We start from the raw sequence: 795 nt of genomic DNA, 5'->3' as shown, positions 1-795 counted from the left end.
TGGCAAGAGAGAGGGGTCGTCAACTCCGTAGTCGAACTGGTCAGCAGCAGCGTCGGTCTCGTAGTCTACCGGAGAGAAGAGGGGGAACAAATAATGAATACAGAGCAAACAAAGCATCACAAAATATAACAAGGCAATACGCGGTGTTCGGTGTGCCCTAACGCGGTAGTAGGTGATACCGGTGAAGGGGGGAAAACATCCGGGAAAGTATTCCCGGTGTTTCGTGTTTTCGGGCAGAGAAGCCGGAGGGGGAAAGTTGCGAGTTCGATAGGTTAGGGGTGTGTGGCGTACGAACGGGTTGCGTATCCGGATTCGTCTCGTCGTTCTGAGCAACTTTCATGTTGAAAATATTTTAATCCGAGTTACGGATTAAAAGATATGATTTTTAAAAGATTTTAACAATTTCTGAAATTTAATTAATTATTCAATTAATTCGGAAAATGGATTTATGACATCAGCATGATGTCATGCTGACGTCAGCAGTCAGCGTTGACCGTTGACCTGGTCAACCTGACATGTGGGTCCCGTGGGTCCCACCTGTCATACACTGTTAGGTTTATTTAGGGTTTAGATTAATCCTAATTATAGTTTAATTAAAATTAACTAGTTAATTCAAATAATTAAACCGAATTAATTAACTTAATTAATTACTTACTTAATTAATTAATTAATTAATAATTTTATTAAATCATTTTTATTTCTATTAATTATATTTATTTTATTATATTATATATATATATATATATATATATATATATATTTATTCCTTCTTTTTTCTAAAAGAAAAACGTTTTG

The sequence above is a fragment of the Triticum dicoccoides genome, chromosome 1B (genome assembly GCF_002162155.2).
Source record: "Triticum dicoccoides isolate Atlit2015 ecotype Zavitan chromosome 1B, WEW_v2.0, whole genome shotgun sequence".
NCBI classification, from domain to species: Eukaryota; Viridiplantae; Streptophyta; class Magnoliopsida; order Poales; family Poaceae; genus Triticum; species Triticum dicoccoides.
Note: the sequence above shows the minus strand (reverse complement) of the source record.